The sequence below is a fragment of the Arachis ipaensis genome, chromosome B4 (assembly GCF_059453495.1).
Source record: "Arachis ipaensis isolate K30076 ecotype BB chromosome B4, ASM5945349v1, whole genome shotgun sequence".
Taxonomy (NCBI): domain Eukaryota; kingdom Viridiplantae; phylum Streptophyta; class Magnoliopsida; order Fabales; family Fabaceae; genus Arachis; species Arachis ipaensis.
This window is the reverse complement of record NC_142439.1, coordinates 106083614-106102256: the sequence shown is the minus strand read 5'-3', so window position 1 is coordinate 106102256 and position 18643 is coordinate 106083614. Positions and strand designations below refer to the sequence as shown.

The 18643-nt window shown below is 34.5% G+C and overlaps 1 long non-coding RNA gene across 2 annotated transcripts; it reads right to left on the bottom strand.

Annotated features, from left to right (window-relative positions):
- Positions 1–2004: 2004 nt before the first annotated feature.
- On the bottom strand, positions 2005–3953 carry LOC148568669 (uncharacterized). Of its 2 annotated transcripts, none has more exons than XR_015881073.1 (3): positions 3377–3953; positions 3067–3262; positions 2005–2351 (listed from the first exon to the last, which is right to left on the bottom strand). It is a non-coding gene; the product is annotated as an uncharacterized LOC148568669 (long non-coding RNA). The 2 variants fall into 2 exon arrangements; XR_015881074.1 differs by having other exon boundaries at positions 3067–3259.
- Between the last annotated feature and the right edge of the window lie 14690 nt (positions 3954–18643).

Sequence of the window (18643 nt, the reverse complement as noted above, 5' to 3'; positions counted from 1 at the left end):
ACAACTACGTTTAAAACGGTAAAATCGTGTATTACAATTTATTTGAGTAAATAAATAATTTATTTTATTTAAATAAAAAGAAAAGCCTACGTAGCTGTTCGAGGTTTTGTTAATTTAATTAAGTTTCATTTGCTAAGAACATTTAAAAATTTGTCTAGGTAGTTCTAACTTCTACGACTTGATTCTTGCATCTCAAGTTTTCCGTCCCTACAATTTTTCCCTTGTCCTTTTTCAATAATTAAGCTAGCAAATGGACGTCTGATCTTAATATGTCTCACTTTAGTTAATTAAGGTTAAGAAAGCTGGCGGCAAAACAAAATCATGGGCACCATAAGCGTAGAAAAATATATAAGGTGATGGTGAGAACTGAGAAGCATATTCTTCTTCCACATCTGACATCTATGCTGTAGTTTATTATTGCTTGTGAATTGTTAGAGGCTTACTCTTTTTCTTTTTTATTTTATTTATTTGTTTATTTGCATCTTGTATTATAATATAAATAATATTTAAAATATACTAATACAAAATTTTTATTTAATTTAAAAATCTATAATTGTATCTATATATATCATTTATAATTATATATTTATTATATCTAAAATTACTTATTTACTTTAATAATAATTAAAAAATATAATATAAGAAAATGAAAAAAAATATGATTTACTATGACTCTCAAACTATGCCCTGGAACATTATTCTATGTATGTGTTCCCAAGGCCACGAGGTTTTTGACTGAAGCAGTAAAGTGCATGTGCGCTTGGGTGCGTTTCACTCACAAATTTCCTTTTGACTGTACTTGCATAGTTGTTGCAGGTTCCAAGTTGCTTGCAACCATCCGCAGTCCCCACTAGGTATGGGAATAGATCTTTTTAATTATTAAAAAAAAAAAGTAAGAGTATAAAATGTAATTTTAATTTTTTATTATTTTTTTATATTTATTTTTGATTTCATTACTTATAAAATTAATAGTAAGGAATTATATTTTATTTCCTCAATTGTTAAAAAAATCGAGAGAATCCATTCTCCACTACGTACTGATAATTAAATTCCTTAGCAATCACGATATTTTAATTAACAAGACATGCTAACAGAAATTATTTTTAATATAGAAATAAAGATGGTGTTTTGGTTGAATATTGATATTTGAAGTGACAGTACTGTGAATGTATAAAAAAATGTTTAACACATTTTGTGTGTTGTCAGGATGATTACACGTATTCAACACGCATTCTGCATGTTACCAAAGTGATAATACGTATTCAATACACACCCTGTATATTGCAACACGTACCATGTGTGTTGACTTTTTACCTGTAAAATTCACCTACCTGTAATTTCACCAAATAATTTTATTTTAAATAAAAATACCAATATTTTTTCCATATAAAAAAAATTAGTCACATGCTAAAGTCTAGCATTAAAAAAAACTTAAAAAAAAAATTTCTAAAGTCAAAACTCATCAGTACAGTATAGGAGAGTGGATCCTCTCCAGTGACAAAAAAACTGGATGGTATCCAATGTTAAATCTAACCCCTTATTACTCTCTCTCTCATATTTATTTGGTTTAATTACTCTGTTGGTCCCTATAGTTTCGCAAAATTTTCAATTAGGTCCCTATATTTTTTTTTCTTTTTAATTGGGTCCTATACGTTATTTTTTTTCAATTTAGTCCCTATTAACGTTAAACGTAAAAAAAATGTTAGTGAATTGTAAAATTACTTTTATACCCTTAGGGACCTAATTGAAAAGAAAAAAAATATAGGAACTTAATTGAAAATTCGGTAAAACTATAAATATTCAATGAAAGATATTCCTATAATCCCTATTCAATGATTCTAAGACATGAAAAGTACTCTTATAATCCATTTTATTTTGTCACTATCATTTTTTTGCTTATTTATATACAAATTGTACCAAAAATACATTTTTTTTCTTTTTTTGACTTTCAAAATACCTTATCTTAAGAACCTAAAAAAAAGAATGGATAAAATGAAATAGAAATAATAGTAATGAGCATATATAAAATTCAGTTTTCATCCTTCAAGTATTCATTATGATAATGTAACATTTTACATTTGTGTGGATTCATAGAATATAATTTTTGTCTTTATCATATCATGATACACAATAAAAAACCAAAAGGCTATGTAATTTGTGTTATTAAAATTTAAAATCTGAAAATCAGTTCTTGTGTTGCAGCCTCCTACTCCCTGAACTAGCATAGAGATCAATAATAACATTGATAACGGACAGTTTTGAGCTGAGAAGAATTCTGAGAGAGCAGAGAGAGCAGACTTCATTTCATCAGTAAATATATGCAACCATCCTGAACCTCACTTTTTCCAGACCTGTATAAAAATCACCAATTTAGTAAATCAAATAATAAACTTAAATTCATAGTCATGATTCATGAACCTAGAAACAATAATCTAACAATGCCTTATCAAAGTGAACATTGTAATCAAATCATGCATGCATCACAATGCAAACCAGATAGGAGTAAAGATCGCAAACATTAACCGTGCTTTCTCCAAATTTTCAACCACATCTTTCATTGTGTGTACTGCTAAATTATCTGAAAGCAAATTATACTTCAAAATGGTCTTTAAAGACCCATTTTGAAGTCAAAGATGATATTCAAGGATCAATCTGATTAGAACTGCTATATCATATTATATTCAATTCAAGAATCAACTTGAATAGACCTGCTACATTCAATAAAACACAAGGCTAAGGAGAAAACACAAGAAGCTAAGATTCAAGCAGAAGAGCATCAATGTTTCTTTTTCCTTCAGGACCTTTAGTATACCATGATTTTACATAGTCTCCATAAACAAGATATATGGCCCTGAAGGCCTGAACTAGCATGATGTGCACAAGCATTGACAAGTTTTTATTTCCTGCAAGTGGTAACTATAGATTCATATCCCTGACAAATTCAACTATAATCACTGCCATAGTTACACCTTGATCACTGTTAGTGAATGTACTTTATTATTTCATCTTATGACCCCAAGAAATTTTTTTCTTTTATAATTAAATAATATAACTAAAATCACAAACCAGAGGTTGAGCACCATCTTCAAGATTTTCAGCAAGGGCATGACGGTAGGCCAAGTGGCGCCACACCATCTGATACTCTCTGGCGGTGGAAATTTCAGTTGATGTATTCTTCACCAACTCATTCCAATCGATCTTCGCGTGAGGATAGTGCGCAAGTTTTTGAAGCAAAGTTAACACCGTCGTTGCGTCATACCTGCTAGATAAAAACAGATGAAAAAAAATCCCCAATCATGCTCAAACTTCACCGCAAAAATCACTAAAATAACAATATAAAATAAAATAATCAAAATAAAGAAATAAATAATAATACCTTTCTAGGAGCTTTGCTGAGTCGTGTTCCGTGAAAGGTACCTTCCTGGACTTTTCCGGCATTGAAATGTGTGGGAAGAAGATGAATCCTAAAACCCTATTACTGTGAAACAGAAACAGAAAAAAGAAGAAGAAGAAAGAGGAGAGAGTAGTGGTGTGGTGAGGGAAGAACCGCAGAGAGAGGTTGCAGAAGGAAGCGAAGGGAGGGAGAGTGTGTCAGAGTGAGACCGTTGAGGAGGTGGAGCTCACGCGCCCCTATTGTTCGGGTTTATATATAAATTGCGAACAGCGGAATTCAGAGAGAGCTCCATGAAGAGGTTAGGGATAAGGATATGTGAGTGTGGAAGTGAGAAGGGTTTTTTTAAAATTTTAAAAAATATAAGAGTGTTTTGCTATTCTAAAAGAGAGAATATTCATTTTTTTAAGAGAATATTATGTTATTTTAGACGTTTTTGTCACGGTAGGGACTAAATTAAAAAAAAAATAACGTATAGGGATCCAATTAAAAGGAAAAAAAGTATAGGGACCTAATTGAAAATTTCGCGAAACTATAGGGACCAACAGAGTAATTAAACCTATTTATTTTTAGTCTCTCTTATAGAATTAAAGGTGAGAAATCACACTTTATTCTCTCAAGTATTAAAAAAATGGAGAGAATCTATTTTTACAGTACAGTTCTAAATTTTATTTTGTCACTAATTAATTAATAATCATTAAAAAATGATAATATCCTTATTTTAATAATAATATTCTTTTTTATTTTTCTAATCATTAAACCGATAATAATGGTTGTCATGTACATTTATGAATTAATTTCATTCAATGCAACAATGTAAATGAATGAAATTAAACACAAAAGATAAAGATAAAAATTAGCCGCATATTAATAATAATATTTAAAAATAATAAAAAAGTAATCAAAATAGCTAAAACTTATTTTATTTAAAATTTATTAGTTGTTGTTAGAATTAATAAATTTTAAATAAAATAAATTTGGATTGATTTTTTATTATTTCTCTATCATACCTACATATTAAAGTTTTAAGATTAAAACTATTTGTGAGTTTAATTCAACTTTATAAACAGGTTTAAAGAGTAGAATTGTCCAAAATTAAATGATGATGCTACATTATCAAGTTATTTTAGTAATTAAATTCAATTAAGTTGATCTAATAGCTTATTAACACTATTTTTCACTTGAATTTTGGTAAACTTCGATAGGGCGTCGAATCAAGTTTGTATCAAGATCTCAATTTGGAGAGTAAATACAACTCTTCTGAAAAAGAATGGACTCAACTTGAGAACTACTTAGTGTTAGTATCGAAGCAAATTGCGTCGAACTACTGGTGACAAATTGTGAGTTAAACCCTAAAATGATCCATGAGATTGGCGTCGTGCACTAAAATCGTCCCTGAGATTCCAATTACACCAATTACGTCCCTGAGATTGAAAAAAATGCACCATATTAGTCCCCAACCTATTTTCCGTTAACGGCGTGATGACATGGCATGATGACGTGGACTGTAAGTGATACGTGTCACTTCATGATTTGGCCACGTGTAATAGGATGATGTGGTGACCAGTGACACGTGGCATGCTGACGTGGATGGTTGTGTCACGTGTCACAATATTATTTGGCCACGTGTCCGTTTGTGCCACGTGTCGCAACAGTATTCGTCCACGTGTCATCTATTATGTCATCGTTGTATATGCACCAAATTAGTCCCTCACTTTGTATTAAGTGACTCATTTTAGTCCCTGAAATTAAATGTCGTGCACCAAACTAGTCCCTTCATCAGTTTTTTCTCTTTTTTTTAATTTAAAATTTTAATATCTTGGATCCACTAATTTCAATTATATTTTTTCATATATCGTTTAAATATAAGTGCTTTCATAAAAATTTTTAAGATTTTAGTTTTAATTATATAATTTTTTTAATAATTTAACGTTGGTAACTTTTGTAATATATAAGTATGTTATTATAAAAAATAATTATATGATTGATTAGACACATTTTTTTCATAAAAAAATATGTGTTTTTAACAATAAATTAATATTTAAAATAAACATCTTTTATCTTATGAAATACACGTTTTCGTTATGTGTAAATGAGCTAGATTGAAGGCACTTCAAGCACCCTCACTACTATCTTTGACCTCTGTAGTCTAGACGAAAGAGGTCGGAAATGGTAATGAGAGAAGCTTGAAATGCCTTCACGTCAACTCCAATACGGCGGTTATTAGGGATATCCGCAAGAAAAAAATATTTTATAAAAGTACTGAAAGAGGTCAGAGATGGTAGTGAAGGTGCTTGAAAAGCCTTCACGTCAACTCTAAGTCGACGGTTAGGGTATTCGCAAGAGAAAAAATATTTTATAAAAATACTTTTATTTGAAGAACATGTGAAAAAATAGAATTGAAATTAATGCATTCAAAAATATTGAGAATTTTGAATTTATAGAAAAAATTGAGAAAAAACTGGTGAAGGGACTAGTTTAGTGCACAACATTCAATTTCAAGGACTAAAATGAGTCACTTAATGTAAAGTGAGGGATTAATTTGGTGCATATACAACGATGACATAGTGGATGACACGTGGACGAATACTGTTGCGACACGTGGCACAAACGGACACGTGGCCAAATAACATTGTGACACGCGGCACAACCATCCACGTCAGCATGCCGCGTGTCACTGGTCACCACATCATCATACCATTACACGTGGCCAAATCATGAAGTGACACGTGTCACTTACAATCCATGTCATCATGCCATGTCATCACGTCGTTAATGGAAAATAGGTCAGGGACTAATATAGTACACTTTTTTTCAATCTCAGGGACGTAATTGGTGCAATTAGAATATCATGGACGATTTTAGTGCACGACGCTAATTTCAGGGACCATTTTAGGGTTTAACTCGACAAATTGTAGCAAATAAAAAGAAATACGTAAAATAAATGAAAGCTTTAAATAAATGAAAGCGTAAAATTGGAATTGAAAGAAAGAAAAATAACAATAAAATATTAAAAATAAAGAAATAAAAAAATAAATAAAAGCTTTAAATAAATGAAAGCCTAAAAATTGAAATTGATAGAAAGCAAAATGCTTGAAGAAAAGAAGTACAAATAAAATGCGTAAAGCAAATAAATGAAAAGAAAACAAATAAATGAAAAGAAATGGAAAAGAAAAACAAAAGAAAATAAAAGATGAACTTCAGACACTCACATGCACTTGCACTCCATTGGCTTCCGTTGTGTCGCGAAGACTGGAAATTTTGGCGGAGTTTTGATTGAAGTCTCAGAACTCTTCGGAGTTTTTTCTATTTATAGATCATGGAGATAGACTTGTCATGGAGAATCTTGACCCACGATCTTACTTCCTTCTTTTTCTCAGCTATGACATTGCCTTGACCACGAAGAATTTTGACTCCGATGTTTTGATACCCACGTCTTCTTTGGTCTTTAACTCCCACATTTTTTTCAACTTGCTCCTCAAATTTTGCACCCATGTTCACCATTCAACTTGAAGGTCGAGTAACAAGTCTTGATGTTCAAGGAAAGACAATAACTACCTTTCAACTTTGACGTTCTTTGCACCATCTTTTTTCAACTTCAGCTTACCCGTTTCTACTTCTATAGTCAAAATACTGCTTCTATAGTCGAAACCATTGGCAGTCGAAAATGCCTTTTTATCGAGAAAATCTATTTTTTGTACCAACAATTGTCCCTTTAAAACTTGTTATTTTGTTCAAAAATACAAATTTTAATATTTCTCATGCTGAACACGTGCAACCTTTTCAAATTCTTAAAATTTTAAAGGATAGTTACGCATTATTTAAAATAACACATGTTTTTTCTGGGAATACATAACGTTCCCGGGGCTTTAATGAGCCATTCCTTGAATAGAGCACTCCTCAGTCAATTAATTCCTTTTTCAGTTGCTCGACAGACAATCATTTCTAAAGTTGCTGCTGACCCACAACCAGTTGAGAAAAACTGGGATACTAATGAGGACGTAGCACTTAAGACAAAGACCAAACAAGGGAGAGGTCGGAGCAGAGAAGGTTGAGTGGTACAACCCTTACCTCCAAGAAAGCGTGGCCCTATTGATATTCTAACGGGATCTGAATCACCAAAGCTTCAAAGAGTCCGACTTGCAACCTTAAAGGTATATACTTAATGATGTCTGTCACAACTGTTTTCACCTTGTACTTGCAAATTTTTTTATTTTTTTGAATATATTGAAGTCGAAGCAATCCCAAAAAGGGACTTCCTCTCAAGTTGCTGATATCAACGATCCTTCTGATCGAGAAGTGGATCAACTAGTTCATGCTGAAATAGAATTCCTTCAGCCTATTCAGACTACTCAGATTGTTAGTCCATCTACTCCTGTTCCGACTTCGACTCAAAATCCATCATTAACAACAGCATCTCATATTTCAACCTCTTCTCCTCTGGTACTTCTTTTGTTTAGATTTTTAACTTTAAGTTCCTTTAAACTATCATATGATCCTTATATCTTTGCCCTTTTCAGATTCACTATATGCCTCTTCTTAGTGATGCGGAAACTCACTAAGAATCTGGGTCTGCATATGGATCAGGGTCAATTGTGCAACTATCACTATTATTCTTGGACCTTCGACACAGAAATTCGTCGAACCGTTGACACAGAAATTTGTCGATGAAGAAACAGAACCACCTTTTAATTTTTCTTTTCTAGAAGTTGGAGATTTGGATTTTGATGACATGGACTTTGACCTAGAACATATCCTATCTGAAGCTCAACAGTAAGAAGTTACTTCGCCTGTGGCCATGGGTCCAGATTCTCAAGTTGTCGATAGAATCAACATTGTCCTTGATTTCTTAAACCATTCTATTGAGGATATCATTGAAATTGCTGTCCTAAAGGCTCGACTTATGGATGTGCTTGCTTTTCTCAATCAACGTATTTCCTTCGACAAACATTCAGCCCTTAACTCATTTATTGAGGACGTCTCCTCCCATCTTTCTGAAATCCACGATGCTGACCAAGAACTGAACAAGTCACTTGAGGCTTTAACTGACTGTGATGTACAACTGAAAATATGAAATGGCTGTCTCAGGTTACTGAGGTTTTGTCAGAGGGTCATGCAATGGAACGACAAATGGTGTCGAAGATTGCAATCTTGGAGAGAGAATTGGCTAAACTAAAATATGGGAAAGACAAAATCGCATCCACCAATGATGTTCTCTCTCTCCGAGTGCAAAGGATTAAAAAGGCTCATGCTTCCAAAGTTTCAGGTCGAGATGTTTTAGTCGAAGCAGTCACTCAAGCCACCAATGCCCAAGAAGCAATGCAAGAGTCCCAAGCCTGGATCAACGTCAAGAGGATCTGAAACTCATGTTTAACAGCTTATTTTATCTCTCTTTTACACTTATTTTGTTTAGTATTCTCGACTGACTTTGTTTTAGTAACAATGATATTTTTTGAGATACTTACCATTTACATGCATGGTTCGATAGCTATTTGTATCTCTTATTCTATATGCATTACCATCGGAAACGTCTTCTATTTCAAAGGGTCCTTCCCATAAATGAGACCATTTGCCTTTAACTTTTTCAGTTGGAAGTACTAATTTCAATACTAAGTCACCAACTGCAAATGTTTTACCTTTCACTTTTTGATAGTATGACTTAGTTATCATATTTTTTTGTTTTATCATTCTGTCTAGCGGCATAAGTCGAACTTGGTCCAGCTCATCTAATTCATCAATCATACTCGACCAATATTGTTCGACTGGCAAATCATTCTGCATGCCTTGCCACCCTTATGCTTTGCAAATTTATTCAAGTGGCAAGATAGCCTTACGGCCATACACTAATTCATAAGATGTCGATATAATTGATTCTCTTGGAGAACACCTATAAGCCCATAACACCTAACTTAGTATAGTATGCCAGTTTCGAGGCTGCCTCCCTATATGCTTCTTTATCAAACTTATCAAAATTTTATTAATGGCTTCGACTTGGCCATTATCCTGTGCATAGTAGGGAGTCGAGTGTACTATTTTAATGCCTTGTGACTTAGCAAACCCTTTTATTTGTCGACCAGTAAACATAGTCCCTTGATCTGTAGTCAGAGTTTGGAGAATGCCAAATCTACGAATGATTCATTCCTCAATAAAATTAATTATTTTGGCTTGTGTAACTTCTTTCATGGGCACAGCTTCCACCCACTTTGTAAAGTAATCCACTGCTACCAAAATAAACTTGTGTCCTTATTCGAAGAAAGATGGATCATTCCTATTAGGTCAAGAGCCTAACTTCTAAATGGTAAAAGCCTGATTTTAACATGTAAATTGGAGGCAAGAACTCTCTAAATTGGTGCATGCCTTTGGCATGATCACAGTGTCGAACAAAATTGATACAATCCTTCATCATTGATGGCCAATACAGTCCTTGTCGATGTAGGGTCCAATGCATTTTTTGACCCTCTTGATGTAACACCCTATCATTCAAATCCTTATGCTTGAGTCAAAAGTCAATGATAACAAGGTGGTACGACTCAAAAGTGGAGCTATAATATATATATATATATATATATATATATATATATAATTAAAAAAATTTATTAATCGAGAAGCCTGAAAAATGAACAAAAGAAAATCGCGAGCGGAAAGACACACGTATCGAACATCGTGCGATCGGCAAAGCAGAGCAAAAATAAGAACTTAATGGAAGAATAGAATAAGGAGACCTGTACAAGTATATATGTATAATATTTACTAGTCTCAGCAGCAAAGTTTAAGCTGGCTAGAGTTATAGAAGTAAAGCAGTTGATAAATATAACCTGTCTCTCCACGAATACATCATACGCCTCTATAGGCAAGTTTTCAAAAGAAACAATTACATGATACAAGTTTTTCCAAAATAAGAGAGGAGAGATGCTAAACAAAATACAAAATAGAAATCAAAGTAAACTTTTCCGTCTTCCAGACGAGTCACAACTCACTGCTGAGCACTAGGACCTCCATGCATCTGAAAAACAAAGGAGATATACGGAAAGAGAACCCCCGACCCATGGTTTTCCAATACGATAAAAGTTCTAAATAAATACAATCTAAGGCAATAGAAAATTCGCTAAGCAATCTTAATTTCCATACATCAATATTTCCATCCTAGGTTCTCACTAATCCGTAATTAGGCAACTATTATAAAGGGATTCTACTCTAATTCGCTTTCCTCTTTAGTTCGACATCACTCCAACTTCAAACAGAACAACCCTCAGATAATTTGACTTAGTGATTCTATATCAACACATCAAATCTCCACCCGGAGCAAGTGGAATCACTCTACTACATCTACCCAGGGAGCTCAAATAATCTCATTTAATATTTATCTTTTTTATTCAATCATTTCATCATTTCATCTCAACAAAGATAGCCCTTAGTGTCAACCGACACCAGCATGAGGGACCTCTCAGTTATGCAAACACAAGCAAGACAAACAAATAATACACAAGCAAATTTAAGTAAAGCAATTAGCACATAGTTATATATTATGCACAAGTAAACAACCATGACAATTGCATCAAATACAGATGATGCATGTCTGTCCTACTGGCCATGAGCTCACATGTCGGTTATTTTTCTAGAACCCGATGGTACGGATTTTAGAATGTCCACAACTGAACTGGCAAGTGCACCGGATTGTCCAAGTAATACCTCAGGTAAGTGATGGTCGATCCCACGAGGAAAGAGGAACTAAGCAACAACGGTCAACTGATTGGCTTAGTCAGGCGAATAGAAAAGTTGATTGTGTGGGTTTTCAAAAGCATTAAACAATAAAACAAGAGTAAAGATAGCAAATAGTGAGTTTGGTGTGGAGATAAATGAGAGAAATAGTTAAGGTATCAGAGATGTTTACTTTTCTGGATTAAGGTTTCTTACCAACTATTTTAATCATGCAAGATTTATTTCATGGAAAACTATAATTACTAAACCCCAATCTATTAGTGATTTAGCCTCTTCTAGCCTTCATCAACCGCCAATCTCTTAGTCAGTTGATTTCGATTAGAGGGTTAAGTGCAAAGCTAGTTTATGGCTACAAAAATCCTCAAAGCTAAACGGATTATATGTCACGTATTCAGATTAGTTCAAGTAATTAGCAATTTAGGAGGAATTTACTTTCAAACTGTTGTTCATGTGAGAGACCTCTCTCAAGGATCACAAAAACTCATCTAGAATAAGGGTCATACTCTCGTTCCACCCAGATTCATAAAATTAAGAGCAAAAGTAATCATTGAAATTGAATCAGTACATTAATTAAAATAGAAAAGTAATATTCTCAATCCATAGAAATAAACAGAGCTCCTAACCTTAACCAAGGAGGTTTAGTGGCTCATGACTTACAGAGAAAAACTAGAGTTCTGAAAAAGTGTGAAAGAGAAAAGATTCCGAAGTTCCAAGATCCCCTAAAGGGTGTATCTTTTTCCTTTTATATCTAACTTAATTTGATTTGAAACTAAAATAAAATAATCAATTCTAAACCTAAAAGATTTTTTTTGTAAATAAAAATTACAAAAATAAAAGATAAAATAATAATTAAAAGCTAAATCTAGCTAAAGATGCTCCTTTGGGTGAGGTTGACCCGTATTACTGGCGTTTAGAGCCAGAATTGGCAGTGTTTGGGCGCTGGTTCTGTCCTTCATGGGCGCTAAACGCCAGGCTCGGCATTTAGCGCCCTTCATGGCCATGATTCCAGAAAAAAAAAGTATAGACTATTATATATTATTGGAAAGTACTAGAAGTTGGCTTTCCAATACTGTTGGAATCGTGTCAATTGCAACTTTTATAGCTCAAGTTATGTTCATTTGAATGTAAGGAGGTCAGGGTTGACAGCATCTACTTTCTTCCTTTGTTTTTGCACAAAACTTTGCCAAATTCGCCCGAATTTCACCTGAAATAGTAAAAACTCCAAAATAGCTCAAAGTAGCATCCATAGAGAATTTTTTCACTAAAATATATCAAAAACTTAATAAATTTTAACTAAAATTGACTAGAAAACAAGGGGAAAATGGGTACAAGATGCTCACGCATCACAACACCAAACTTAAACTATTGCTTGTCCTCAAGCAACTAAAACAATATAGGACTGAGAAAAGAAGAGAAAAATGCTCAAGACTTAAGTATTCCCTTAAGCTCAAGTCTAGTTACTGAATGTGGCTTATGACACTCTAACTCTGAATAGGCTTGACATCTCACTATCCTTTGAAATTCAGAAAATTTGATAACCTTCAGCATTGGAACTCGGATGATATTATGTATTCTCTTCTTTATGCTCTAATTAATCCTTGAACACATATTTTTCTTCTCTTTTCTTTTGGTGCTTTGCACCTTGAGCCTAGCCGTGACTCTAAGTGTTTTGTCCTCAAGTTTAAGTTGATACAAAAACACCAAAAGCACTTAACTGAGGAATTTCTTGAGTTCTCATTTTTCTTTAACTTTCTCTCAATCAGTGGTGCTCAGAGCCTTTGGCATACTCTATAATTGCAATTGGTCACAACTCTTAGTGTTCTGTCTCAAGGGTTACTTGCCACATTCCACTACAAGCATATGGTTAGAAAAAATCACTTTTTTGAGCTTTAGATCAGTTTTGACCCTCCTAACCATTGATGTACAGAGCCTTGGACCCTTCTTCTTCTTATTATGATTATTATTATTATGATTATTATTATTATTATTATTATTATTATTATTATTATTATTATTATTATTATTATTATTATTATTATTGTTATTGTTATTATTGTTATTATTGTTATTATTGTTATTATTATTATTATTATTATTTCTTTTCTTTTGCTGTTTCTTTTGCTTCAAGGATCAATGTCTCACTTTGTTAGAGAATTCATAATACTTTTCTAAGTTCCTATGCCTCAAGAACTGACATTCTTAACTTCAAAATCAAATATGCACTATTTAGTTCACACATTCAGAATTAAAGATAGTACCACCACATTAAAGTAACTAGAAAATATCATAATATATAACTCAAGTCTCATGCATTTTACTACTTCTTTTCTTTTGATTTTTTAAGTTTAGTGAGCAATACATGAGATATTTTTCAAAATAAAACATCAAAATAAATAACCAAACTAGAAAGCAATAAAGTACTACTACTAATCATGCAAAGGCATTTAAACAGGAGACAAGAAATAATATAAAGCACTAAAAAACAGAAAAGAAAATAAGCAGAAGATAATGAAACTCAACCACCTCAGTCATGGTGGCTGCTGCTCCCTCCCGGGAAGATGATTCACCTCCTTTTGGTGCCATTGATGATAATATAAATAGAGAGCTCGCTCTGCAACACCAAACTTAAAATTTTGCTTGTCCTCAAGCAAAGAGAAACTGGTGTTTAGCGCCTTTGGAGGTATGAATTGATGCTCCTTGTGGGTGTTAAACGCCCACCTGGCGTTTAACGCCAGATTCCTCATGTTCTTTAGGGCGTTAAACGCCCTCCTGGTATTTAACGCCAACCTCTGCTTGCTCCCTTCCTGGTGCTAAACACCCTCCCTGACGTTTGGCGCCCAAGCACTTCGAGTCAACTTGCTCCAAGGTGTTCTGTTCTTCCTTCTGAGTCGTCCTATCCCTGTTCTAAGCATTGTGCATGATCACAAACAAAAGTAAACCAAGGAAAAACTATGAAAAAAATGAAAAATAATTGAAACTCAAACTGAAATAAAAACTAAAAGATACTCATGGTTGGGTTGCTTCGCAATAAGTGCATCTTTACCGTCACTAGCTTGACGGTCAGCTCCTCTAAGGAGGAGGGTCATAGGGGCTTAAGTCCTCACCCCTCACTGTGAAATTCTTTCCTGTGCTATCATGTATCAACTTAATATGCTCAAGAGACAGGATCCTGTTCACTGTATGAGGTAGGACTAAACTTCTGGTGAACACCACTTTCATCCTAGGTGAGAAGTTTTCAGTGGAAATATTCTTATTCCTTCAGCCCTTGGGTACCTTCTTCTTGGGACCTCTTCCCTCCTTAATGGGTGATGAATACCCAACACCAAACTTAGGTTTGATGTCAAGGGAAATTGTATTGATTCTCACTAAAGGAGGAGGCTTAAGCAGTGAATTCTGCCTACAGGTGCCTTCTTTTCCAGAGAGTGGTGAAGGTCTAAAAACCTTGAATACCAAGTAGTCCTCATGTATCCTCAGAACCAATTCACGTCTCTCAACATCAATCAGAGCTCTTCCAGTGGTCAGGAATGGTCTTCTTAGTATTAATGAGTCATTTGCATCCTCTCCCATATCAAGTATCACAAAATCTGCAGGGAGAAAAAGAGCTCTCCAACCTTGACCAAGACATTTTCTGCTAGTCCATCTGCCTGCCTCAGAGATTTATCAACCATCTCCAATGCTATCCTTGTAGGTTGTGCTTCTTGAATTTGCGGCTTTTTCATCACAAACAGGGGTATCAGATTGATACTTGAGCCAAGATTACAAAGGGTTTTGTCAAAGGTGATATTTCCAATAGTACAAGGAATCTAAAAGCTCCTTAGATCTGACATCATCTTTGGCAGCTTGCTCTGAATAAGTGCACTATATTCCTTAGTCAAGACCACCGTTTCATCTCCTTTTAAGGCCTTCCTCTTAGAGAGCAAGCCTTTCATGAATGCCACATAGAGAGGCATTTTCTCAAGAGTCTCAGCAAAAAGAATATTGACTTGTAGCTTTTTAAAGACTTCCAAGAACTGCTCGTCCTTGGTCTCCTCTTGGAGCTCCTGAGGGGGTGACACTTCAGGCTCTTGTATAGGTGCTCTAGGTGGGGAGTGTGACAGTGTAGCTTCAGCCTTTTCTGGAGCTTCTTTCTCCTCTGACCCCTTAGCAACTTGTACCTCCTTCTTCAGTATGGATTTCTTAGCCCTTGTGAGGGCCTTACATTCTTCCCTTGAATTGGAAACATTGTCAAGAAGTCTTTTAGGTGTTCGCTTGCTCAATTAATCCATTTTTATCTCTAGATTCCTAAGTGAGGGCCTGGTTTTCTGCATAAAACTTGGCTTTTAGAGACTTCTGCAATCATGGATGCTAAGTCAGGGCTATTCTGGGGCTGAGAGGGTTGAAAATGAAGATTTTTAAATTGATTCTGATTAAAATCGCCCTAAAAATTGTTGGCATAATCTGGTTGTTGTCTCTGAAGTTGCTCTCTCTACTCAAAGTTTGAGTGGTTTCTCCATTCCGGATTAAAAGTTTGAGAATAAAGAGCATCATTGGGATTTTTAGAGGAATTCCCCATGTGGTTAACTTGCTCAGGTGTATACTGGCTGTATTGCATGTCTCACCTAGAGGGAAGCTGCCATTTATATCATAAGGAGCATCTAGAGGAGCACTATGAACATTAGCAACTGGACGTGGCATGCCACTCAATTGCTGCATGATGAGGCTCAATTGTTGGGATAAGAGCTTGATTGCATCTACAGTGTCCACCTCTGTGCCTCCTTTCTTCCTTGAAGTCCTCTTAAAAGAGTATAAGTACTGATTATTGGCAACCGTCTCAATTAGCTCATTGGCCTCTTCAGGCATTTTCTTCATGTGCAAAGAACTACCTGTAGAGTTGTCTAGAGACATTTTGGCCATGTCAGATATTCCTTCATAGAAAATATGCACCCTGATCCAGTCTGAGAACATGTCAGGAGGACCCTTCCTAAGCATCAACTTGTACCTCTCCCAAGCTTCATAGAGGGACTCTTTACCTCCCTGCATAAAAGTCTGAACATCTGTCCTCAGCTTAGTCAGCCTCTGAAGAGGAAAGAACTTATTTAGAAACTTGTTAACCACCTTATTCCAAGTGTCCAGGCTCTCCTTGGGCTGAGCATCAAGTCACTGCTTTACTCTATCCCTCACAATAAATGGGAAGAACATTAGCTTATAAACTTCAAGATTCACTCCATTTGTATTCACAGTGTCACAGATTTGCAGGAAGTTGGAGATGAATAAGTTTGGATCTTCTTGTGGAAGTCCATGAAATTGACAGTTTTGTTGCACCAGAGTGATCAGCTGTGGCTTTAGCTCAAAATTGTTTGCTCCAATGGGAGGCACAACAATACTGCTACCATTGAAATCAGGAGTGGGAGCAGTGTTTGAGCCTAGGGTCCTTCTAGGTTGCTCATTCCCATTCGGATCCATAGTGAACTCCTTCCTGTTCTTGCTCACACAAAAACAAAACTGAAAAAAGTGGGAATCTCTACGTCAGAGTGTAGAGAATTCCCAGTGAGGTATCTTGTGTAAAAGAAATAAAATAAAATAAAATAACACAAGCAGTAATTCAAAAAAAATTTAAAAATATTTAGAAAAAATTAAACTATTAATTTGAAAATTAAACTAAGAGAAACACTAATATTTTCAAAAATTTTAAAAAGGAATAAAATTAATTAACATAAGAAATATTGCTAAAAAATTCAAAAATAAATAGGAAAATAAATTAATAAAAGTTTGAAAATTGGATAAAAGAAAATCAACTAGTGTTCTCGAAAAATAAAAAAGAGAAAAAAATTAAAAGAAAAATAGAAGACAAACAAATAAAGAGACACCAAACTTAATTTCAGAAATTAAGAAAAAATAATCAAACCTAATTCGAAAATTAAAAGAAAAATAAACAAGCAAAACTAAGAAAAATACCTAATCTAAGCAATCAGACAACTAGTAGTTGTCAATCACCGTCAGTACCCAGCAACGGCGCCAAAAACTTGGTGCAGGTTTTAGAATGTCCACAACTGAACCAGCAAGTGCACTGGGTCATCCAAGTAATTCCTCAGGTGAGTGAGGGTCGATCCCATGAGGACAGAGGAACTAGGCAACAATGGTCAACTGATCGGCTTAGTCAGGCGAATAGAAAAGTTGATTGTGTGGGTTTTTAAAACCATTAAACAATAAAACAAGAGTAAAGAAATCAAATAGTGAGTTTGGTGTGGAGATAAACGAGAGAAATAGTTAAGGTATCGGAGATGTTTACTTTTCTGGATTAAGGTTTTTTACTAACTATTTTAATCATGCAAGATTCATTTCATGGCAAACTGTAATTACCAAACCCTAAGAGTCCCCTCTAAACTTCATCAACTGCCAATCTCTTGGTCACTTGATTTCGATTAGAGGGTTAAGTGCAAAGCTAGTTTATGGCCACAAAAACCCTGATTACTTAAAGCTAAACAGATTATATGTCACGTATCCAGATTAGTTCAAGTAATTAGTAATTTAGGAGAAATTTACTTTCAAGCTGTTGTTCATGTGAGAGACCTCTCTCGAGGATCACAAGAACTCATCTAGAATAAGGGTCATGCTCTAGTTCCACCCATATTCATAAAATTAAGAACGAAAGTAATCCTTGAAATTGAATCAGTACATTAATTAAAATAGAAAAGTAATATTCTCAATCCATAGAAATAAATAGAGCTCCTAACCTTAACCAAAGAGTTTTAGTGGCTCATGACTTACAAAGAAAAACTAGGGTTCTGAAAAAGTGTCGAAGAGAAAAGATTCCAAAGTCGCAAGATCCCCTAAAGGGTGTATCTTTTTCCTTTTATATCTAACCTAATTTGATTTGAAACTAAAATAAAATAATCAATTCTAAACCTAAAAGATTTTGTTTGTAAATAAAAATTACAAAAATATAAAATAATAATTAAAAGCTAAATCTAGCTAAAGATGCTCCTTTGGGTGAGGTTGACCCGTGTTGCTAGCGTTTAGTGCCAGAATTGGCGTTCAGCGCTAGAATTGGCAGTGTTTGGGCGCTTGTTCTGTCCTTCCTGGGCGCTAAACGCCAGGCTCGGCATTTAGTGCCCTTTTTGTAGTGATTTCAAAAGAAAAGTATAGACTATTATATATAGTTGGAAAGCTCTGGAAGCTGGCTTTCCAGCGCTATCAAAACCGCATCAATTAGACCTGTGTAGCTCAAGTTATGTTCGTTGAAATGCAAGGAGATCAGGGTTGATAACATCTACTTTTTTCCTTTGTTTTTACATAAAACTCTGCCAAATTCTCCTGAATTTCACCTGAAATAATAAAAATACTAAAATAGCTCAAAGTAGCATCCAAAGAGGATTTTTTCACTAAAATATAATAAAAGTTAATAAATTCTAACTAAAAATGACTAGAAAACAAGGGGAAAATGGATTCAGGATGCTCACGCAACACTCGACACATTCGGTAGCTAACCTGGACATTGTCCTCTCTGCTGTTTACTCGCTATATAGCATAGCCTCACAGAGTAAGTGCCCTGTA